Genomic DNA, 25,998 nt, shown 5'->3' on the forward strand with positions numbered 1-25,998 from the left:
CCCATTCCAAGAAACGAAGAAAAATGTGAACAAGAAATTCAAATAGAAGTGAAAGAACCAAGGAAAGAACACCCGAAAAAGGTTTACAAACCAACTCGACTCACTAAAGCAGGAGACCCGGGTGAATTTATCATTTCTTGCTTACTTAATGATGGTGTTGTATATAATGGACTCGCAGATTTAGGAGCAAGTGCAAATATTATGCCTCTTTCCTTATACAAAAGATTAGGCATGGGTAAATTAAAACCAACCAAAATAGGTGTTCAATCATTTGACCAAACCATTAAATACCCGGTTGGAATAGCAAATAATTTACTTGTTAACGTGGGAAGTTTGACCTTTGTTGCAAACTTCATAGTGATTAATATGGAGGAAAATCTTGATATTCCTCTAATTCTAGGCCGCCTATTTTTAGCAACCACCGAGGCATTCATTGATGTAAGAGAAGGTAGAATGACACTTAGGGATGGTGATACATCGATCACCATTGTGAACCGAAAGTTTAGATCTCCACAAACCAAAACTGTTAGACCAATAAAAACGCATAAGTGTGGGGAAGATGAAGAAACACTTAATGATGATCCAATCATAAAGAATGCAGTTGATGATACGAAATTAGATGAACCCATTTTTAACAGTTTTACGAAGAAACTTTATAAACGGATTCACGATGCTAAGATTAAAAGAAACTTTAAGTTATATAACCGATTAATATCCAATTTATCGTCAAAAGAAAAGGCGATGTTAGTTGAATTTGTGAAAGTTACGGAGGAAATCAACAAATGGATTGAAGTAAAAGCCAAAGATATACAAGTTGTTGATGATTCAATTGAAAATAATGTTAATCACAATTTCAACTAAGTATAGGGAGGTTTATGTATTTCTGTTAGAGTTAGATTGTCTGTTTTTGTGTAGTTCTCGAAAATGGAACCCGAATGGTCTTTCCCTAGCAGACCCTAAAGAACTAGTCTTCTCCCCCCATTCTGAATTTTTATTTTTTTAGGTTTTTACGAAATGAAGACTGCCTGTGAACTAAAACATGGTCTAATGCTACACGCTTTGATCACTAAACGTAATAATGACACACTTCCGAGTGAAATAGTATCAGTAATCAGAGAAAGATTGGACGAAGTAAGAAAAGAATCCAGATGCGAAGATAATAAGTTACAATTTGGTAAAGGAAAATCAAAATCCGCAGCGAAAAGAAGAGCACGACACCTAGAAAGATGTCACAAATGCGGAAAATGGTCACATGGAGGTAAATGTTCAAATAATCAAACCTATTCAAACACCGAATTTGTTACTTTATGCAGAGACGGACCGTTCATATGTTTAGAAGAAAAAACACTGAATGCTCGAGGTTACGCCTATGTAGCCATGGAAAACCAATTAAACCGACTATCTTATGAATGAGATAGATCATATAACTAAAAATACTATCTCACAGGTATCTTTGTACAGTTTTTATTTTTATTTTTATTTTTAACCTTTTGATAATAAACGCTAATTTGTTCGCTATAAAGTATTAAATTGGTATTGAATAAAATTAGGTTTGGCGACCAAAATTATTGATATCATACAAAAATTTATTACATCACTGCGAAATTTAACGTTTATTCTTAAGGTATAAATATCTTTAATCAATCAACCCAAAATATTTCAAAAATTCGTCATGAGTTAAATTAGGTTATGGAACCGAAATTACTTTACCGAAAAGAGGGGCGCATATTTTTGATAATATTTGATTGATTAAAGTGGGATAAAAGACAAAAAGATTTTTAATTTTATTTTTACCATGTTTTTAAAATTAATATATAAATCTTAAATTAATATTGTAAACTTTGTAAAAACAATATATTTAAAATTGTAAATATTTGAAAAATATAATATAAGTTTGGTATGAATTTATAATATGAATTTTTAAATTAAGTTTGGTGTGAATTTTTAATTTTTAAAATATGAATTTTATTTTTATGCATTTTAAATTTTAAGTTTGGTGTGAATTTTTAATATTAATTTTGAATTTTATATTTAAGTTGTGTGAATTTAAAAACAAAAATTTACTTTATTTCGCTAAGTTAAAAATATGATTTTTAAAATTCGTCGTAAGTTGAAGACTAGGTCATTGAACCGAAATTGCTTTACCCGAGGGAGGGACGAGAACTTTTATTATCATTATTTTAATCTTATTGAATTAAAGTATGCCAAAAACATAAAAATAAAAAAAAATAAAAAAAAAAACCCAAAAATCTTAGCTTTTAAAACCATCGCTACAAAAAGACAAATTTTAAAATTTTGTCGAATGACGGACTAGGACATCGATCCGAAACGACCTCGTCCTAAAATAAAGGAAAACAAAATTTTAAATTTATTTTATATATGTTTTATAAGTTAAGGCTTATATATATAAAAAAAAAAACAAAAAAAAAAAACACCGCGACTCGCAGAGTTTGTAAGCATCAAACACCGCAAGTCGCGGAGGGACTAAAATCCAGAAAAAAAATATAAGGGACGAACTGATCAGTCCCCAACCCAACACCCACGAAAATACTGCGATAAAACCCGAAAATACACGAAAAAGACCTCCCAAATTCACAATTTTTCACCGTTAATCATCAAATCTTTTACTAAAATCATGTTAAGAAGGATGCTATCAAGGAATTACTCAAGAAAAACGGTAAATTTCTACACCTAAACACCATTTAATCCGAAAATTAGTGTTCTTAAGCAATTTTATACCCAATTTGATTTTGATGCTTTTTAGTGTAATTATGCTTAAATTGTTTATGTATTATGCTTGTATAACCTAGATTGATGCTATTTAACATGATTAGAAGCCTTAAACTTCAAATTTTGAGTAATCTAGGGTTTGTGTTCTTGAGCAATTTGGGGCTTTTTGATATAAACAGGTTATGGCCGATTTTTGTCATGAATTATTGCTAAATTAAGTAGTGTAACATGTTTAGGTAGTTAAATGATCCAAACTTTGAGCCTAAACATGATTTTGAGAATTAAAGTGGACTTTTTCAAGTCTAAAATTCATGAACTTGATTTTTGAGAGATAATGCCATTTGAAACTTGTTTAATTGCTAGTAATGATTATTTTGACATGTTATTTGAGTTGAATGCTTATGAACTTGGCGAACATTTTCGTATATGCTTATTTGAAAAAGTGTAGATTTGATGAAAATATGTAAATGAGCTTAAGTTTGATATAAATTGATCATGTCATTGTAATTATTTTGATTGATGATTTTGCTGACACTAATGCATATTTGGATGCACAAAAATTGTGTTTGATGTGTTTTGCAGACTGAAAGGGGTGAATCTTCATCCCAAGCTCGCAATGCTTCTGCTGAGAATGCGGAACAACAGGAGATGGATAACTACTACAAACAAGAAATACCTCATCCAGTCATGACATTTTCTGATATTCACTTGGAAGATTTGCACCCGAACCTGAGATTTGACAGACTTTGGATAGATTATCCAAAATACCAAAGGGGTTTGCATACTCTTCATTCTAAAGCTGTTGAGGTACCTAGGGTCATAGAATGGGGACCATTAGAAGCTGTAGAATTGGCCGGGCCAATTAGGGAATTACTTGCACAGAGGTATGGTAATTCTACTTTTAACGATTGGGTACGGTTATTCAACATGCGTAGACCTGTATATAAAGTATGGTGTGAAGAATTGTTGTGTAGTATAGAATTAAATGATCGGGTAGCTAGTTTAACCGATCGATCTTTTATTAGATTTTTGTTAGGAGGTTCGATGCGCCACATGTCTTTACTAGACATGGCTCAAGCTTTACGTATATATACGCCTGAGGAGTTAGTATCTACCAATTGTAGAGGGTTGATACTAAATGGTAGAAAGATAGACGAAAATTTTGATACGCATGGTGTATGGAGTCAAATGACTAGCCATCACCGATTTAAAGGGGGAAATTACTCTTATTTGGATATAGATAGAGCTGAATTAAGAGTAATTCATAGGTTTTTAGCTAATTCGATTACACAAAGAGGTAAGAATAAGGAAAAGGTAAATGAACAGGATTTGTTTTACCATATGTGTATTCGAGACCCACAAAGCGCTGTAAGTATACCTTATTGTGTGGGTTATTATTTATCAGCTATGGTTAGGGGGATGAGACCGCATAGCATAATAGGAGGTGGTATATTTATTACTTTGATTGTTGAATATCTCGGTGTGGATATAAGTCGGGGGGATTATTAGTCGAAGAACCAGAACCCCGTGATACAATAGGTTTAAATGTATACCATGGTGCGAAGGTTTTGAAGAGGCGAAATAACGCCGCAGTACAATACCATGGTAGACATCCACAGGTTGAGAGAAACCAACAGCAAGGTAATGTAGGAGGGGGAAATGAAATGGCATAAATGCAAAGGTTTATAGCTTCACAAGAGTATGAAAATGCTAGACATAGAGCATTTGAAGATTGGAAAGTTCATCAAAACCAAATCATAGCTTATTGCCAACATATAGGTAGAAACTATATTCCTACTCCATCGCCCATATTCCCTCCCTGGTCTATAGAGATCCAACCACCGTATCCTACGTATAACCCAGCCGAAGCATTTTATAGCACATATGGTTATGCATGGAACCCCTACTGGTATCAGTATCATCCCTAGTCTACTTAGTTTTATTTATTTTGTAATTTGTAATGTTGATACGTTTAATACTTATGTTAATATTGTAATAGTTTTTATAATTTTCTAACTTTTATTCTTAGATTTCAATAATTTTTGAATGTGGGGTAATATACCAAACTTCAAAAATATGTATATATGTTTGCAGTTTATCTTATGTACGCAACAGGGTAAAACAACGCATTTTCAAAGACTGGCATTAAGTTCAGCAAAAGCAACTAATTTTGACGACAAGATGCAAAATATATGTGAAATAACAACAAGACGGAATGAACAAATGATGTGCACCATTTATCATTCAGCAAACAAACACAAATATGTTTGGAAACTTTGGTAAAATTTAATCATTTTCACACAAATCACCCTCAATGATTTAAATTGTTACTGATTTCTTGCAAATGAGGGCATTGCAAGATCTTAAGTGTGGGAAGGGGTTAAATTCTTTCGAATTTTAAAATTTTTACTTTATACACTTGGTTACCATTAGAAATACTAGTAAAGTAGTAGTTGTATTAGAATCTAGTGCTCTCTGATAATAAAGAACAACCCTAGTCTTATATACTGACTACCCAATTCTAATAAAAAATTTTAAAAAAATTTCAACTAAATGAACTCAAAATCATGTTTATACATATTTATGAACGATAAAACTAGGTGTTAACACCGAAATTATTGTTACCTCGGAAAGGACATAAATTGAGAAACAAACCAAAATGTTAAAGTTCATTTAAAATGGAATAGAGGACAATAAAAAGGAAAATAAAAGCCAAGTGTGGGAAAATTCTCCAAGTTATTCAAAACATATGTCACATATTTTTGTACAAATAACTGAAAATACTTTTGCTTTGGACTAAACTAAAAAGTTTTACCTGATTTACTGTAAGAAAGATGGATCTACACGATGAATCAATTCCATCATTAAAAGGAAGTAAAGTCTTCCGAAAAAGAAACGCGCTTCTTGATTTAGGTCAAGAAGTTGTCGTCCAGACCAGCTGTAGGTTCATCACTAAAATCAGCAGGAAATCCACGGACCTCATCATTAAACAGGGTCGCCAAGTGGTCAGATTTATCCTAACCATGAGAAGGATTTATCTCGTACAATGGGGGGGCACCGTGCAAATTAGCTGGATAAGACTAATGAATCAGATCCCCAGAAAGGATAATCTCCTTAAAAGATCAAAAATCAGCTTTTAAGCCTGATATTACTCAATCCTTGAGATTGACCTTAAAGATTGAGAATTACAAACTCATGGAATTCAATGATATCTAAACTCGAGCCTGAACGAGAAAATATTTTGATCAAAATTACAAACCGATTTGTTTTCTAAAAACCCATTTTCAATGCGTTCATTACCATTGAACGTAAAATCCTAGGAATTCACCTGGAATTCATTAGGTCACCTGAACCAAATCGGGTGTCAACCGTAAGAACGGTGGTTGCATAGCATGGTCAAAGACAGGACCTTGTGCCAGACCGACAAATTAAAAGGGTGAGCTTTACTATTGCTCCTACAAAGGATAGTAATTGCGTCCGACACGTTATAGACCATAATTAAAAGCATATCAGGGGACATTGCCTTAACAGTTGCTTGTTCAACGCTTTCCTTTACAACCGGGCGGTAGTTTACCGAAAGGTAATATACGGAGCAAGTATACTGGATGTGTGCTTTCCTAAATACAAGGTTAGCAAGTGGGTGACACAAAACCATAAGTTTTGAGCTAAAATTTTCAAATATGAAACCCACCAAACCCACAAAAATAATTTGCAAACACCGGTGAAGGGTTATTCCGGAAAACTTATCTAGGGTAAAAACTAGATTTAATTTTCAAAAGATCAAATGTTTTCATAAAGATCCAATTTCCTTAATGGATCTAAATTTTTATAGTCATGTGGGACTGTAAACCATATCGTTACTACCATTGTTTATACCGCCTTATAGAAATCACTGATGTACAAAGTGTGAAGAATAAAGAAGTGATTCTAGTATTTCAAGACTATATTGCTTGATGTCGTGCGAGGTGTATATAAAATAGCTTTATATTTTACAAGGAAATACTATTAAATACGATACAATTTTACACAAGATATTTATTAATTTATAGAATGGATATACTTAAACCTTGCTACAACACTTATAAGCAGTGTACCTAATCGTACAGTAGTGTAGTTTTTAGTAAGTCCGGTTCGTTCCACAGGGAAAATCTTTAAACAAAGCTTTAACGCTATATTAGTTTACTTTTATAAAAATACAAATATATATATAAGTAATATTATTATTATAAAGGGGGGTTTTTACCGTTTAATGACCGGTTTGTCGATTTTAATTCTTTAGTCGCAGTTAAAACCAAATGTAAAATATTAAATAAAAGACTTAATTTAAAGCGTAAAGTAAATAACGATAATGAAATTGCGAATAATAAAAGTGCGATAAAATAAACTTGCGATAATTAAAAAGTGCAATTAAATACGATAACAATAAAAGTGCGATAATTAGAAGTGCAATTAAATATAAAATAAAGGAAATTAAATATGAAATAAAAGAATTATGCTTATTTAAACTTCCGTAATCATGATGTTTGACGTGTTGATTTTAGTTTTATGCCCATGGGTTAATTGTCCTTTGTCCTGGATTATTTAATATATCCATACGGATTTGTCCATAATAGTCCATCAGTCATAAATATAAAGAGCGAAAGCCTTCGTTAAATTATTCTTATTCCCGAAGTCAAATATTTCAACTAATTGGGGATTCGAATTGTAACAAGGTTTTAATACTTTGTTTAATGAATACACCAGGTTATCGACTGCGTGTAAACCAAGGTTTTACTACTTTGTTAACAATTACACCAATTACCCTTGAATGTAATTTACCCCTGTTTCAACAAGTCTATTAACTATTAATCCAGTTCCGTGTCCGGTAAAATGAATAATTATTGGTATTTATAGATATCCCGCCCACCGTACCCAGTCAAGCGTATGTGGTTATATATAAATACGTCGAATTATAAGTTTGTATATTAAATTAACAAGGTATTGTTTAGTTAATATAAAACCCATTAATAGCCCATAGTCTAATTTTCACAAGTGTCGTTCTTTTATCCAAACCCCAATTATGGTACAAAGCCCAATTACCCAATTTTAGTAATTAGCCCAACATCATGATTACTTCGGATTAAATAAGCATAATAATAACTTAGCTACGAGACATTAAATTAAAAAGGTTGAACATAACTTACAATGATTAAAAATAGCGTAGCGTTACACGGACAGAATTTCGACTTACACCCTTACAACATTCGCTAACATACCCTTATTATTAGAATTAAAATTAAAATTAAAATTAAAATTAAAATATAAATTATAAATATAAATATTACGTATATAGATAGAGAGATTGATATATATTGGATGGTTTTTGCGATCAAACTGCGTTTGCTTTTATAGGAAATTGAGTCCAGGGAAACTCCGCGACTCGCGGCATTTTTTGCCTTCAAACTCCGCGAGTCGCGGAGTTTGAAATTCCAGCTCACCAGCTTTGGCTTCTTTCTTGCCGACGATTTTAAATATTAATATAATATATATATAATTTTTAAGAATTATTTATATATTATATTATATTCATGTGCATAGTTGACTTGTAATTTTTAGTCCGTTGCGTCGAGCGTTGAGAGTTGACTCTGGTCCTGGTTCCGGATTTTCGAACGTCCTTGCGTACAATTTAATATCTTGTACTTTGCGTTTTGAATCTTGTACTCTTGTAATTTCGAGACGTTTCTTATCAATAATTGGAACCTCTTTGATTGTATTTTGTACTTTTGAGCTTTTTGGTCGTTTGCGTCTTCAATTCGTCGAATCTGTCTTTTGTCTTCACATTTTAATATTTAAACGAATATCACTTGTAAATAGAACAATTGCAACTAAAAGCTTGTCTTTCTTGGGGAATAATGCTATGAAATATATGTTCGTTTTTAGCATTATCAGGGACAAATGGGGGCACATCTGGTACTGGAATCTCAACCTGCTCCGGAGCATAATCATCATCAGTACCATGTTCATCATTATGAACATCATCTCCAACATGTTGTGGAGTAACTGGATCCAAATCAACAAGATCAGCACTAGGTTGAGGAACTGAATCTGTCTTATCAACATCTTTTAACATCTGATCTTCTGTAAACACAATATCTCGGCTTCGTACGAGTTTCTTCTGAACTGGATCATATAACCTGTACCCAAAATCATCTTCACCATAACCTAGGAATACACATGGCTTAGTCTTCATATCAAGCTTTGACCTTTCATCTTTGGAAACATGAACAAATGCTTTACATCCAAAGACTCGTAAATGACAGTAAGAAACATCTTTGCCACTCCAAACCCTGTTAGGAACATCAAAACGCAAAGGAACACAAGGGATTAGATTAATAATATGAACTGCCGTATTTAAAGCCTCACCCTAAAAGGAATCGAATAACCCTGCATGTGAAAGCAAACATCTAACTCTCTCAACCAAAGTTCTGTTCATCCTTTCTGCTAAGCCATTCAACTGAGGTGTCTTTGGTGGAGTCTTTTGATGCCGAATACCATTCTTCTTACAATAAGCATCAAATCTGCCAATGTATTCACCGCCATTATCAGTTCGAATACACTTGAGTTTCTTTCACGTTTGCCTTTCAACTAGTGCATGAAATTCCTTAAACTTCTCAAATACTTGATCCTTTGACTTTAAGGTATAAACCCACACCTTCCTGGAATGATCATCGATGAATGTAGCAAAGTAGGAACATCCACCAAGTGTCCTAGTCTTCATAGGCCCACACACATCTGAATGCACTAGATCAAGTACGTTCTCCATTCGAAAAGGAGAATGACTCTTAAACACAACTCTGGTCTGTTTTCCTGCCAAACAGTGAGAACACTTACTCAAATTAATATCATTAACACCCGACAACACATTCTTCTTAAACAAGATAGACATCCCTTTTTCACTCATGTGGCCAAGTCTTTTATGCCACAACTCGGTAGAATCAACATTGTCCACTGCGTTAACAATGTTCTGGATGATCTTCGGACGCGTGATGTATAATCTTGAGTCTTTCTTGCCTCTTCCCACTATCATAGAACCAAGAGTTAGTTTCCAAATACCATTACCAAAACCGCTATGATAACCATCATCATCAAGAATGCCTGTTGAAATGACATTAAGTCTCATATCCGGAACATGTTTTACATTATGCAAAACCAACTCCATCCCCGTGTCAAATTTCAAACAAACATCTCCAATACCAACGATTTTTGATAACCCGGCATTACCCATCCTAGCAAATCCATAGTCACCCGGAGTGTAAGATGAGTAGTGGTCTCTACATGTTGCAACATGACATGTAGCACCACTATCAACAATCCAACTCGTGTCATCATGAGTAAGATTAATCATATCATAATCAATACAAACAAAGAATTCATCTGTAATAGTGTTAACTTCAACCTTATCATCATCACCACCATCACTTTTCTTTTGTTTATTCTTGTCATATGCCTTTTTCTTCTCATTCTTCAACTTTGGACAATACTACTTTGTGTGCCCCTTTTCATGACAATTATAACACTCAACATTAACAAATTTACCTTTGCGTGAGCTGCTATGATGATTGCCTCTTTTACCCTGACCTCTACTATGACTTCTCCCCCGCGTTTCTGTGACCAAGATATCTGACTGTGAAGAGGAACCTTGTGACTTTCTTCTCATCTCTTCATTCAAAATACTACCCTTAGCCAATTCCATGGTGATAGTACCATTCGGTGCAGAGTTGGACAAAGATGTCCTAAAAGTCTCCCAAGAGTCCGGTAATGTACCAAGTAACCAGAGACCCTGAATCTCATCCTCAAACTTGATACCCATACCTGCAAGCTGATTTATAATACCCTGATATGCATTTAGGTGATCTGTAATAGGAGTCCCATCATGATACTTCAAAGCCATCATCTGCTTAATTAAGAATAACTTGTTATTCTCAGTCTTTCGTTCATATAACTGCTCAAGCTTTTTCCATAAGGCTTTAGCATCAGTCTCCCCAGTAATATGATTCACAACATTATCATCAACCCACTGCCGAATATACCCATATACTTGTCTATGCAAAATTTTCCATTGAGCATCAGATTTTTCCTCAGGTTTATCCTCAGTAAAAACAGGCAAATAATAATCTTTCACATAAAGAAGATCCTCCATCTTGCCTTTCCAAACATGATAATTTGAACCATTTAAACTAATCATCTTACTTGTATTAGCTTCCATCTTTCACACAAGTCAAATCAAATAACCTAGCTCTGATACCAATTTGATGGGAAAATAGTCACAACGGACAATCTACAAAGCGGAAACAAATCCGTTTGACCAATACTTTCCCGACCCGTATGAACCCGTGAGGATGCTAACAAACAAGCTATACCAAATCCAACCCAAATCAGTAGCAAAACAATACCAAATCAGTAGCAAATCAGTAGCTAAGCAATAATCAAGCACACACAATACACACGAGACTTTTTACGTGGAAAACTCCTCAAAATCGAGAGTAAAAATCACGGGACTCGTAAGCCACTTAAATTCCACTATCATCAACAAAGAGAGCAATACAATAATCCTTCTCTAGATCAACTAGAGGTATACAACATCATCATACTCTTGAACAACAATAATCAACAAGTATATGAAGAAATTAAAGACAAAAGATGAATGATTCACCCAATAAACTGCCCTCTGTTCCAACAGCGAGAACATGAGCTACAGGCCTCTTTAGACGAATTCAACGGTTGAAAACCTTGGCACTGATGTCAGGAAGACACAGCCCAAATTTGATGAAGATCCAACGGTTAGATCTCCGGGGATCGTCGATTTTCTGAACTGCTCTATTTTTAGACGGAAATTGAGAATCTCTCTTTTTCTTTTTTTGATCTCTCTGATCTATCTACTCTCTTAATGACCAAAAATAGCTGCACACTTGAAGGTTTTAATGCCCTAGAATGATTGACTAAGTCAACTAGCATCTTGGGCCTATTTTGTTGGGCTTAGGCCTTTCTCATTAATTGGAAACCAATAACCCAACTGTTGGATATATTATTGCATTTTTCATATATTACACCGTTCCAAAAAGAGTATTTTTTAAATCCAAAATTAAGATGAAAGTTTAGCTTTCATTTCTATTACATCTCTAGAATCATATATTTTTCTCCTTGAAGAAACCGTTGAAATTGTTAAGGTAATTGGATTGCTGATGAAGCTGATTATAAGGACGTTGCTGCCTCATTCAGACGAAAGACGAAACAGAAGATATTGGGCAGTCTGGATTTTAGGTTTATGAGCCCGATTTCCGGAGGTAGCGGAAGTATGTGGTATGCCACTGATATGGTATTATCACTGCGATGAACTATACATATTTAATACTCCGTATCTTTTAAGTGTTTAAGGATTATCTGTTTGGGAACTTTATTATTGTTTTTTGTATTCTCAGTTTCTACAAGTTTACTCGCATGATATTTGTTACATAAAGGTTTAGGCTGTGAAAACAAAAAAATTCCAACAACTATGAGAACTAGACGATTATATGTTCATCTATAAATTTGTCAATATACTTATAATAACACTCGATTTAGGCTGTGAAAACAAAAAAAAAAAAAATTCCAAACAACTATGAGAACTAGATGATTATATGTTCATCTATAAATTTGTCAATATATACTTATAATAACACTCGATGTCTTGGATTATTAAATCTCTTGACCCATGTTGAACTGCAGGTGTTGCAGGTCTATAATGGGTAAAGATACATGTACAATCTTTCTTGAGGTGCATTGTGTTATCACCTTCTATAATCTATAATTCTTTGTAAAAGATTCTCAAGTGAACGATATCTGACCCGTGACTTGGCTTGTGTTACCCGGGTTCGAATAAAGCGTCAAAGCTCATGTATTCAACCGATAAGCTAACATTCGGTTAAGTCATACTTTAGGTGTATCTGGTCTGTAAGTTGTAGAATGTACTGGGTGCTATTAGTTATCTCTGAATAAAACTTCTTCTTAATCTTGTATCAACAGCATATTGTTTGTGAACAAGTTTATTATTTTAACCCGATAAAGTAAACGGATACTTGATGTGTTTAATACCATATTACTGGTGCCGTCCCTATATTTTTTTTTTTGACGTGGTTAGTCCTCATGGTTTTTTTTTATAAGTTAGTCCCGTCCCTATATTTTTGATGTGGATAGTCCTTATGGTTGGTTTGCTTAAGTTACACGGGAAGTTTCTATGTCAAACAACCGTTAGGAATTTCTGTTAAGTTCCTTGATACGCCAGATGCTTGAGGATAAAACAATCAATTTACATATCTTTAATTGAGTTCCTTTTCACCCATCTACAACTAGATCTACATCTCCTGTTACTGTCAAATTCTTGTCTTTCATATCCGTTATTGAATCCACCTTTGTTTTTTTTATCAGATGATATTAAAGTTTGTTTTTTTTTTTTTCACAAATCAAGTTCTGGGTTTGCTTTAAAATTGAAATGTATGATGACACAAATGAGAAAGTTACTATATTTTTGTAGTACAGTGCCTGGGATACTTGAGACATTTTTCATGGCTTTTTGTAGCTCAGTGTTCATCATTTCATTTATGCATTTCATAAATCAAGAAGCAGTAATTCGAAGGGAAAGGAAGTATCAGATGGATTCAACAATTTTACAGCACAATTATGATGATGGTATAGCCTCAGAGGTGAATGCATTTATTACTGTTTTCTTCTCTGACGGATGGCGGTTTGTTCCACCACATGGACGAACTTTGTCAGCGACTTCGAGTTTATGTGCATTTATGGAGATACTCGTATAGTCTGTAACCGATTAAAACTAGGATTGGGTATATGAGGATTTTTCACTAATTAGTTAATACATTTTAATTGTATTATATTATACTAATAATCATAGAACCTTTAATAGTCCAGTACTTTCTGAGGACATTAAAGTCATTTTTTAACAGAGGATTTACAACATAAGCACGGTGATTTAACTACTCTTCCGGAGGCAGAGATTGTGGTTATTCTTTCATGGAGAGGTGAAAAATCCTTTTGCAGTATAGATTAAATTATGGTTAGGGTTAGGAGAACTGAAAAATCCTTTTGCAAAATCAGGATTTCCGTTGAAACTTTTCTTTTATTTTTAATGGAATTGTGACACCGTAAATATATGTTTATATCGTTTAATATAACCATATCCAATGTGAGTTTTCATATATTACATTTCTTCGTGGTAATCTTTTTATGCTTAATGTGAGTTTTTAAGTATAGTACATATGTTAGACAAAATTGCACCGGGGGTCCCTGTAGTATGTTCGAAATAACAAGTGAAGTCCAAAAGAATTTTTTCACCTTGGAGAGTCACTGTGATTTGAAATAGTTTCACCAGGGGTCCAACGGCCTAACGTCTGTGTAATACTAACAATTTAGTGGTGCACATGACTTGCACATGAGGGTAATTTCGTCTTTTTCCTTTTCATGTGCTTTTGCCCCTTCTCATGTGCAAGTCATGTGCTTGTTACCCACCAACCTCCTTACCTGCTGGTTCCCTTCTCACCTATTTTCATTCCCTTCTCAATTTTTTAACCCAAAGATCCAAAAACCCTAAGTTCCAACAACACAAATTTATTATTCATAATCAAAACCAAATCCTCGTCATCGTTCAATTCGAATTTACAACAACAAAATCATCAATAATTAGATGCTATTCACTCGTCGATCAGAATTTCAAGCTATGAAAGTCTCTGGAACAATTTAGCCAATCACAAGTTGATTTGAGTACAGTTTCTAATTCCTAATCAGTCACTCAAGCTTTTTGAAGCATCGAATCGAATTGAAATTCATCACATGATCGAGATTTGAAAGTCAAACTTTACAAGTTTTTGGTCAACGAATTAATTGGATCGAATTACGGATGTTCAGAAATATGCTGCTGATATCGAATCAATATCGAAAGCACAAGCTTTAATCAAGCCCTATATTCATATGACTCCGGTTCTATCTTCGGAAACCTTGAATTCTATCACTGGAAAAATCTTACATTTCAAGTGTGAATGTTTTCAGAAGGGGTAAGAAATTTCTTGAACATTTTTTTTATATTTTTGGTACCGAAGTTAGCACAATTGTTACTTATTTGCAATGCAATTTAGTATTGTTTTATGAAGGTTTTTTTTATCTTTGATGGTTATGGTTATCAGTGGTGCTTTTAAGTTCAGAGGTGCATCCAATGCAATATTTTCTCTCGATGACGAACAAGCAGCCAAAGGAGTTGTAACTCACAGCAGGTATTATGATGAGTTACAATTTTGAGGTTTTACTTTCACAATTGAGGTTAATTATATTAATTTCAACTTGGAAGCTATTGTGAACAATTATAAAAAAATGTTGAAACTGTAACAAGATCACAACTTATTGAATGTTACAGTGAAAATATTACTTTTTGCTGTTAAAACTTTTTGAACACCTACACACCTACTATTTCTTTTTTTTTCTTCCCTTCACTTGCTTATTCTACCATAACCATCATTGATAATTAAAATCAGTGATGAACGAGTGTTTACTAATTTGATTTTGATTCGTGGTTGGCTATGGATGGTGGGTTTTAAATTGGGTTTATGATTTTACTGGGTTTCAATTTAAGGTTAATAATTTTTGGGTGGATAAAAAGTTTAGAATGAAAGAAAAAGAGTTAAAAGGATAAGGTATGAACTCATTAAATTTCATAAAGACGAAACTACCCTCATGTGCAAGTCATGTGAGGTCTCAAAACGTTAAATGTTGACAGACGTTAGGCCGTTGGACCCCTGGTGAAACTATTGCAAACCACAGTGACCCCCAAGGTGAAAAAATTCTTTTGGACTCCACTTGTTATTTCGAACATACCACAGGGACCCCCGGTGCAATTTTGTCCATATGTTAGCTATCATATTAAAGAAATGTGAAACTGTAGGTGTTTGATTACATTGAGGACACTGGCCTTAATGCCCTTGTTATGTCATGTAAGGACCTTAAAGAATTGAGAGTTTTCCCTTCTGACCCCTTCGTTGCAGACGCAAATGTACACTAAACAGAAGGAAGGCCTAGTATCTGTTTCAAAGGTTTGCCCGAAACTTCATTCCGTTCTATATTTTTGCCGACAAATGTCAAATGCAGCACTCATTTCCATAGCTGAAAACAGTCCTAACCTAACATGCGTTCCGTTATGCATTTTAGAACCAAAGGCTCCCGATTATCTAACATCTTCAGTTCTTCAACCCTCGATGTTGGTCTTGGATCCATAGTTGAAAACTGCAAAGATCTTAGACGCCTTTAATTTCAATATCCGGTCTCCTCACGGATCGTGTAATTGAGTACATTGGAAATCACGCTAAAAAACTCGATATGATTTCTATAGCTTTTGTCGGTGATAGTGATCTGGGGTTGCATTATGTTTTATCGGGTTGTGAAAGCTTTAGAAAGTTGGAGATTCGTGATTGCCCGTTTGGTGACATGGATCTTTTGGCCAATGCTTCCAAGTTGGAGACAATGCGATCCCTTTGGATGTCTTCGTGTTTTGTTAGTTTTGGAGCGTGTAGACTTCTCGGTCAGAAGATGCCTTTTCTTAATGTTGAAGTTATGGATGAGCTCAAAAATTTAAATTCGATACCCGAAAGCTCTCCTGTACATATACCGAACAGTTGCTGGTCGAAGGTTTGACATGCCAAATTTTGTCCGTACAATGGGTAAAAATGACATGCATAATATTTCTTGAGGTAAATAAAGCGTCGTTGAAGTTCATTTATTCAACCGATTTGCCCAAATTCGGTTAAGTTATTCTTTACGTGCTTCTGTCGAATGTAATTTGTAGTATTAATGTTATTGTGATGTGAAGTATCTTTAGATTAAAATTCTTTCAATCTTGTTTAACAGCATACTATTTGTGAACATGTATATTAGTTTTAACCAATTACAATAGCACGGGCAGTATGGAAGGTTTGTCATTTGACCGTTGTGTAATCAGACTAAGTAGATTGTAAATGAGTCGAGTTATTCGACCGGAAACTATTCTAGGGGAACTTTGAATCCATTCTATTTGGATTCAACTCGTTAAAAATTCAATTTAGCATCTTAAGACCACTCCCAACCATGACAAGCTTCATTAAAAAGACTGAACTTCACTTCAACACCACGTCATTTCTTCTTCCAAAAGACTAAAAAAGACTCGACACACCCAACCATTATATACTTCTTCAAAAAGATAATTAAAAAACTTAACATTTTAAAATTAAAATTATAAGTTTGTCTTTATTTTCAGACCCCACAAGGCCACAATATCACTACACACTGCTTAACAAATACTAATAATGCTGGGGACCCATTAATATATTCGTCTTCAACCTTCCACAGAATGACTATTTAGTATTTTTGCTTCAAAATGACGATAAAAACAGAGCCATGCTTATGCTGTCATTTTAGGATGTAAAAGCACTCCTAACGACGCATGCGTTGGGAGTGATCTAACACTGCAAGTAGTTTCAAAGTTTTTCAAAAGATTAAAAACGGTTTTCAGGGTTTAGTTTTGATGGTCGACATTAATATAAATATTAGTACAATGTTTTTTTTATGCCGAAAACAACTATTAAATAAAAGTAGATTAAAATGATCTAAGGGTGTTTGTTTACCTCTTAATTGCATGGTTCGACATTGAATGCTGAATCATTCAGCATTTGATGCGTTTATTTCGGACATCTGAATGACAAATGGTGCTGACTGCTGAGTGGTTCATCATTCTGAACCATTCAGAACAAAAACTATCCCTTAACTGTAACGACTCTGGAAATTCCAACGTTATTTTATTAATAATTATTATTATTAATACGCGTGTTTAAACGAATGTATGTTATTACATTTACATGTTGCCATGATTGCCCGAACTTGACTTTTAAGTGCCCGAAACGTCTTTGTGACACACGAAACTTCACGAATAATATTTCTAGATATTATTTGCATTCATGATTAAGTTTTATTAATCATTTTGATTAACTATGGCTATTAGTTAGTTACTTGGGCTTTAATTGGGTTTATTTGTTAAACTACTTGAACTTGGGCTTTATTGTGAAATGGACTCATGATATTGGGTTTCTAAGCCCACCCTACTTATATTTATGGATTAATTAGCCCATGAGACTTGTAAGTATCAAATTTAAATGTGAACTAGTTAGTTACTTCCTTAAGAATCTTGTTACTACACAATCCCCATGTAAACCCATCTAAAATCCAACTTTTGTAAGGCTTTACAAGCAAGTAACCATTGAACTTTCCTCTCCTCCCCTTGAGCTCCTAAACCGTCGGCTAGGACTCCATATGGAGTGGTTTTTGTTTCATTTTTCACTTACTTCATTTGCTAGATTTCCTCTCATTTCAAAACACTCTCAAACTTGCATTTCATTCTCTCTCACATTTCTCTCTTCTTGTAAGTGTTTGAACAATCTTTTTTCTTTCTAAAACCGTAGGCCTTATGCCCTTTAATCATCATCATGCTTTGTTTGATTTAATCTTTGTTACTTGTGTTGATTTCTAGTAGTTACTTGTTACTTACTTACTTGGTTACAAGGATAAACTTTCTAGTTTCATTCTTCTTTTATCTTGTTTTAACAAGAACATTCAAGAACTAAACTCTCTAGTTTAGGTTCTACATATAATGTTTCAAAGATTATAAGTTCATTGTTGTTAAAATCATACTTGTAAGTCATGGAAGTAAACTTAAAGTTTACTTTACTTAAAGATCAACTTTGGTTGAATCTTTAAAAAGTATGAACAACCATGAATCTTTTTCTTGTTTATTTAAGTTTACCTCTTCAATTTATGCACTTTAATTTCATGTAGTTAGTTATATGGTCAAGTACTACAAGGTAGTCTTGATCTCATATCTCTTGAACAAATTAAGTTAACTTTGAAAGTTCAAGAACACACAAATAAGTTTTCTTTAAATATAACTTTGGATCTAGACTTTTGAGTCTTGGATCTTCAAGATCAAACTAAGAACTATGTTCTACTACTTATGATCTTGATTAGTTAGTTAACTTTCAAGTTTATAGTTCATGTAAGTGTCAAACCTAAGACTTTGATGTAACTTTGGTTCATCAAACTACATGCAACTCTTAAGTGAGTTGTGCTTCATGTCTTTGACATGCACTAGTGTTATGATGGTCAAGACTTGGTTAAGATGATGTAACCACATCAATGAGTTGTACACTTGAAGCTATATGCATCAAGGATGAGAACCATGATGAACATCAAGCACCAAGACCACCGGAACCCTTTTAAACTCACTGCTTCTGTCCAAAACCTACGGACCTGATGCTTCTGGAACAGACCAGTAGACCTGGGCTGTTCTAACCTTGATTTTTAGATAGAACTTTTCGAGTAGATAACTTTTTATATAGGACTCGTCTTAATCCGAGTTACGGTTTAGGATTTATGGCCCTCCGATCGTTACTATGTCCTTTAACGTTGTGCAGAAATTTCTGACCTACTCGCACTTAGACCGTCGCCACGGTCAAACTAAGACGAGTTTGCTTCTGTATATTTTACCACACTTAAGGGACTCATAGACGGAGCCATGGCCACTGGTCTCACCTTAATTCAGTAAGGGTAGAGGCCGTGGTGACGGACTGAAGTCAGACTTTGTTGAAAACTGCTTTCATAAACGAAACTTACTTTACGCCTTTTGTTTGATGATGAATGATGATGACCCTTAAGACCTTAAATACATACTTTTAAACCTATTAAGACGATTTACTGACTTAGTACTATTTGACGTAGGTTGAGGACTTCGGACCATTTACTTGCACACCTTTCCCGACTACTACTTTACCGCTACATATCATTGTGAGTTATAGCATTCCCTTTTTACTTTAACTTATTTTGGGAACCGAGAATACATGCGGATTTTATGTTTTACATACTAGGCACGAGTACTTAAACTTATATATGTGTGGGTTATACAACGGCATAAACATTCCCTTTAGCTCGGTAACGTTTAATCATTGGTTTTTGAACCGTGAACGCGAATCTTAGATATGGATCCATAGGGTTTGACATCCCCACTCGGGCTAGTCGCGCTAGCAGTCAACGAGTGTTTAATACTTCGTAAACATACGCACTCGCCAAGTGTACTTTAAGGGGGTATATTAAACGTTAAGTTAGTTACCAAGTGCCCACGGTTAACATATACTTTATCATACTGTTTTGAAACGCTCTTTGTAGCACTGAAATCTCGTGGCCTACCTTACATACTGTTATACTTAAACTATAGCTCACCAACCATTGTGTTGACGTTTTTAAGCATGTATTTCTCAGGTGCTTGAGGTTGCTTCCGCTGTGTACTAGTCGTGCTGTAGAACCCGCTGCTTAGAGTTGTCCACGCATGAACTACTTTACTTTGCATTCAAACATTCGTACTTTTGAACTATGACTTGTAACGACCATTGTGGTCACGTACACTAATTATTTGCTTCTACTTAGTGAAGCATGCTTTTGAAATGTAAAACATTTGATGTCGGTTATGACATCAGCTTTTTATCATGAATGCAACTTCTTTAATTACAGCATATAGTACTTAACCTTGTAATGATCCTGTTGTTGATGATTCGTACACGATGGTTTTGTACGGGGCATCACATTTGGTAGCAGAGCATTGGTTGTAGGGAATTAGGTTGCATTAGTGAGTCTAAGACCGACCCGAGTAGGATTCACTAATAGGACTAATCTACAACTTGCTAGTTTACGTGTTTCTGCTGAACTTACTGCATGCTGCTGCTTACTGTTACTGCTATATGCCGTATGCTACTACATGATTTCACTACTGCATGATATTACTTGCTTTCGATTGCATGCTACTTCTGTACGATTCGTTATTATTGCCATGCTACTTATTGTTATACATGATTTAAACTGTTGGCCTATTATTTGCTTGCTTTATGACATACTGACATGGAAAATTTATTTTTCCTTGTTCAGATGTCGGATGTTCCACCTGCTGGCATTTCGGGCAGTACAGACTCAGACCCCGTCGCCCTACCTACTGCTACACCTGCTGCTGCTACTGCCGATACACCGGCCCCGACACCCACTAGTGATCCCGGCGCTTCTACTTCCGGAGCTGGTACTAGTGCACCTGCCCCAGTGTCTGCTCCCGGACCCTCGAGGTCACAGCCCCGCATTGGTGGTATTGAGATCCCCGCGGAGTTTGGGGAAGGGCCGTTTCGTAACCACATGTGCACGCCTTGCCGACGCACTCCCGACGGGCGTTTAGTCGTGATTCCGCCAGGCAGACACAGACAGATGTTGGCCGCCTTCGGACGCTTCGGATTACCAGCTCAGCCTCCAGTGTCACCACCACACGATTCGGATGACTCATCATCCGCCGATTCTTCATCATCAGACGACTCCAGCGATGATGAGGATCCTGCTGATAGACCTATTCAGTCACCCTCCACCCTGCCGAAGAAGCGGTACCGTTCCGACGGCACCGTCATTCCAGGGGTGAATGGAGTTCGTGGTTTTACTGACGCTTTTGGCCATCGTCGTAGGGTTACTGCTCGTAAACGAGTTGTGCCATACCCTGCCGACCCACAGATACGTAAGGTTCCCCGTTACGTATTGACTATTCCTGGAACCGTACCACCTAGATTTAGATACGGACCACTTACATCTTGGGACGTACCGTCTACATCCAGAGCCGGACCATCTACATCAGCACCACCGGCACCACCCGCACCACCCGCCCCACCTGCACCGCCTGCCCCACTAGCTCCCTCTAACGAGGAACTGATGAGGGAGGTTGAGACTCTCCGAGCTCGAGTCACTGAGCTCGAGGAGCAGTTGGCTCGAGGAGCAGTTCACCCGCCTTCACCGTAGGACTTTGTATTTAGATTTCATGATGTAATCTAGATATAGTTTCATGTATTTCATATGTATTGTACGAACTTATTCATATGTATGAAACTTATTATTATTTATGAATGGAACTTTGCATTATTTAATTCTTGCACGATGTTCTATTTACATTGCTGTACGATGATTCTGTGGTATTTGTACCTAGATGCATTATTTAATAACATGTGATGTTTTGATTCCATGATTGGTCACTATATACTGTATTATTACTACTTGCATGCTGGATTTTGACTTGGGTCAAAATTTTTGTTTAGAATATCATGGCTAACGGAAGATCCACACCTACCGCCGCCCAGATTGAGGACATGATCAACGAACGGGTCACTGCAGCCCTAGCAGAAAGAAATCTCGAAGCTCCACCGCCGCCACCACCGGTTATTCCACCCATTCGAAATGGGTGTACATACAAGGAATTTCAGAGCTGCAAACCGCATAACTTCAGCGGCACCGAGGGACCAGTTGGTCTCACCAGATGGTTCGAAAAACTTGAATCAGTATTCCGAGTTAGCAACTGTTCGGAGGACAATAAGACCAAGTTTGCATCTTGCACGCTATCAGACGGCGCGCTAACGTGGTGGAACACGTTAGCTCAAGCGAAAGGTATCGATGAGGCGTATGCTACGCCATGGGAGGAATTCAAGGCGGCTATGATTGATGAGTATTGTCCAAGAACCGAAATTCAGAAGATGGAAATTGAATTCATGCAGTTGAAGGCCGTAGGGAACGACCTTAACAGTTATAATCGTAGGTTTTTGGAGTTAGCATTAATGTGTCCGACCATGGTCACCCCCGAATTCAAGCGCATGGAGAAATACTTCTCGGGACTTCCTAAGTCCATCAAAGGAAATGTCACCTCATCCAAACCACCGAATGTTCCCGAAGCAATGCGCATGGCGCATACTCTCATGAATCAGATCCTTATTGATGAGCCGGAGAAGGCTAAGTTTGAAGCTGGTAGTAGCGAAAAGAGGAAATGGGATAACAACCACAACAACCACAACAACAATAACAACAACAGGGGTAGAAACTATGATCAAAACCCGGCGAAGCGACATGAAGGGTTCAGGCAAAACAACAACAACCCCAACCCCAACAACAATAACTCCAACCCGAACTACAAGGGCACGCTACCACAATGCAAGAGGTGCTACAAGCACCACACCGGGTATTGTAATGCTGTTTGTGAGAAGTGCAAGAAGAGCGGGCACATCGGTAGAGACTGCAAGACTACCACGATGACAGGGAGGCCGAACACCAACGGGCCGAAAAAGTGTTACGAATGCGGGCAGACGGGCCATTTCAGAAACAAGTGCCCGAACAAACGAAAGGATGGCGGACCACCGCGTGCTAGAGCTTTTAATGTTAATGCAAGGGATGCACGCGATAACCCCGACTTGGTGACAGGTATATTCACAATCAACAATCTTTTAGCTTCTGTCTTGTTTGATACTGGTGCGGATAGAAGTTATGTATGTAGACATTTTTGCGATAAGATTAATTGGTCATTAGTCCCGTTAAAAGAGAGTATGCTTGTCGAGGTCGCCAATGAAAAACTCGAAAAGGTTGACCATATTAGTCGTGGAGCTATTATCAACATAGCTGGTGCAGATTTCGAAATTGATTTGATACCTATCAAACTGGGAAGTTTTGACATGATCGTCGGTATGGATTGGTTGAGCAAGATAAAGGCCGATGTTATCTGTGGAGATAAAGCACTTCGAATACCACAAGGAGATGGCGAACCACTGGTTATCTATGGAGAGAGATGTACCTCGAAGTTGAACCTCATTAGTTGCGTGAAAGCGCAAAAGATTATGAAGAAGGGACGCTTTGCTGTCCTAGCACATGTGAAAGCGGTAGAAACTGAGGTGAAGAGCGTGAACGACGTTCGAATTGTGAACGAATTTTCCGATGTCTTCCCAGAGGAATTGCCTGGATTACCACCGCCGAGAGCCGTAGAATTTCAGATTGATTTAGTGCCAGGAGCTGCACCTGTAGCTCGCGCACCTTATAGACTCGCACCTTCCGAGATGCAAGAATTACAGAGTCAACTACAATAGCTGTTAGATCGAGGGTTTATCCAACCAAGTTTCTCACCTTGGGGCGCACCTGTTCTGTTTGTGAAGAAGAAGGATGGATCCTTTCGTATGTGTATTGACTACCGTGAGCTCAACAAATTGACAATCAAGAATCGGTATCCTCTTCCGCGAATTGATGATCTTTTTGATCAATACAAGGATCGAGCGTTTATTCAAAGATCAATTTGCGATCCGGCTATCACCAGTTGAGGGTGAAGGAAAGTGACGTGATGAAGACTGCATTCAGAACCCGTTATGGTCATTATGAGTTTCTCGTGATGCCATTCGGTTTGACAAATGCACCTGCCGTGTTCATGGACCTCATGAATCGTGTCTGCAAGCCTTACTTGGACAAGTTTGTTATCGTCTTCATAGATGATATCCTCATCTACTCTAAGAGCGAAGAAGAACATGAGCAACACCTCCGATTAGTGCTTGAACTCTTAAGACAAGAGCAACTTTACGCCAAATTCTCCAAGTGTGAATTTTGGTTGAAGGAAGTACAATTTTTGGGTCATGTTGTAAGCGACCAGGGTATCAAAGTTAATCCCGCCAAGATTGAAGCCATCAGCAAGTGGGAGACCCCCACTACTCCGACGCATATTCGCCAATTCCTAGGTCTCGCCGGTTATTACCGAAGATTTATCGAAGGATTTTCTCTGATTGCGCATCCTTTGACCGCGCTGACTCACAAAGGGAAGAAGTTCATTTGGGAACCCGCACACGAATCAGCATTCCAAACTTTGAAGAAGAAGTTAACCTCCGCACCTATTCTATCGCTTCCCGAAGGCAGTGACGATTTCGTTGTTTATTGTGATGCATCGAAGAGTAGTTTTGGTTGTATACTGATGCAACGATCAAAGGTTATTGCCTATGCCTCCCGCCAATTGAAGATTCACGAACGGAACTACACTATGCATAATCTTGAACTTGGAGCAGTTGTCTTTGCGCTCAAATTGTGGAGACATTATTTGTATGGAACTAAGAGCACTATTTTCACCGATCACAAGAGTCTCCAGCACATCTTTGATCAAAAGCAACTGAATATGAGACAGCGTCGATGGATTGAGACGCTCAACGACTACGATTGTGAACTCCGTTATCACCCTGGCAAGGCCAATGTTGTAGCTGACGCTTTAAGCCGAAAGGAGAGGACGACACCTCTTCGTGTTAGGGCTCTGAACATCACCATCCATTCGAACCTCAACAGCCAAATCAGAGTAGCCCAAGTTGAGGCTCTCAAGGAGGAGAACATATCTCACGAACATTTGAACATACTTGTCTCTCGATTCGAGGTTAGGGAGTCTGGACTCCGATGTTATGCCGGAAGAATTTGGGTACCTCTTTATGGAGATCTACGGAACCTGATACTTGATGAAGCACACAAGTCGAGATATTCGATTCATCCTGGAGCGGGTAAAATGTACCACGACCTTAAAGAACAGTATTGGTGGCCGAATCTTAAGAAGGACGTTGCAACTTATGTTGGGAAGTGTTTGACTTGTTCGAAAGTTAAGGCCGAACATCAGAGACCTTCTGGGTTACTTCAACAGCCGGAAATCCCACAATGGAAGTGGGAAAGGATCACAATGGATTTCATTACTAAGCTGCCGAAGACGGTGGGCGGATACGATACTATTTGGGTTATTGTTGACCGCCTTACCAAATCTGCACACTTTCTAGCGATGAAGGAAACTGATACAATGGAGAGACTTGCTCAGCTGTACATCAAAGAGGTTGTATCTCGTCATGGTGTACCTTTATCGATCATCTCCGATCGCGATCCCTGTTTTGCTTCTAGATTTTGGCGTTCCTTGCAAGAAGCCATGGGAACTCGTCTCGACATGAGCACTGCTTATCACCCTCAGACTGACGGGCAAAGTGAACGCACGATTCAGACCTTGGAGGACATGTTGCGTGCATGTGTCATTGATTTTGGAAAGGCCTGGGAAAGACATTTGCCACTCGCCGAATTCTCGTACAACAACAATTATCACTCTAGCATTAATGCTGCACCTTTTGAAGCATTGTATGGCCGTAAGTGCCGATCTCCTATTTGTTGGGCTGAAGTAGGCGAAAAGCAAATCACCGGACCCGAGGTAGTCCACGAAACCACGGAGAAGATTGCTCAGATTCAAGCTAGACTTAAGACTGCCCGTGATCGCCAAAAGAGTTATGCCGATCTTAAAAGTAAAGACTTTGAATTCAACGTTGGTGATCGTGTAATGTTGAAGGT

The 25,998-nt window shown here is 36.8% G+C and overlaps 1 pseudogene; it reads left to right on the forward strand.

Moving 5' to 3' along the window:
- The first annotated feature begins 14,277 nt into the window (after positions 1 to 14,277).
- On the forward strand, positions 14,278 to 16,660 carry LOC139899366 (protein TRANSPORT INHIBITOR RESPONSE 1-like; annotated as a pseudogene).
- Positions 16,661 to 25,998: the final 9,338 nt, after the last annotated feature.

The sequence above is a fragment of the Rutidosis leptorrhynchoides genome, chromosome 3 (assembly GCF_046630445.1).
Source record: "Rutidosis leptorrhynchoides isolate AG116_Rl617_1_P2 chromosome 3, CSIRO_AGI_Rlap_v1, whole genome shotgun sequence".
NCBI lineage: Eukaryota > Viridiplantae > Streptophyta > Magnoliopsida > Asterales > Asteraceae > Rutidosis > Rutidosis leptorrhynchoides.